General features: G+C 46.0%; 1 protein-coding gene across 1 annotated transcript in view; it reads left to right on the plus strand.

Annotated features, from left to right (window-relative positions):
• EMH_0003940 (uncharacterized protein) overlaps positions 1–237 on the plus strand; it is a gene marked incomplete at both ends in the record, with an annotated part of 7485 nt that overhangs the window by 697 nt on the left and 6551 nt on the right. The window lies entirely within an intron of this gene.

Genomic DNA, 237 nt, shown 5'->3' on the forward strand with positions numbered 1-237 from the left:
TGCTTCCGCTCTTGCTGAGGTTCCAGACCGTGCGTCGACCCCACCTCTGCGAGTGGCTCATAGTCAACCTCCATTTTGCCGAAGAGAACACTGAAATGGGTTTCGTCTATAAAGGAAATGGGTTTTTATTTCGATATAAATAAACGGAGAAAATAAAGTTTATATATTTTTTGCGATCGTTTGTTTTTCAGCTATTCTTGATGTCACCCGTGTGGGGATCGGGCCCGGGCTCGCACC

The sequence above is a fragment of the Eimeria mitis genome, genomic scaffold, assembly GCF_000499745.2.
Source record: "Eimeria mitis Houghton genomic scaffold, Emh_scaff217, whole genome shotgun sequence".
In the NCBI taxonomy this organism is placed as follows: domain Eukaryota; phylum Apicomplexa; class Conoidasida; order Eucoccidiorida; family Eimeriidae; genus Eimeria; species Eimeria mitis.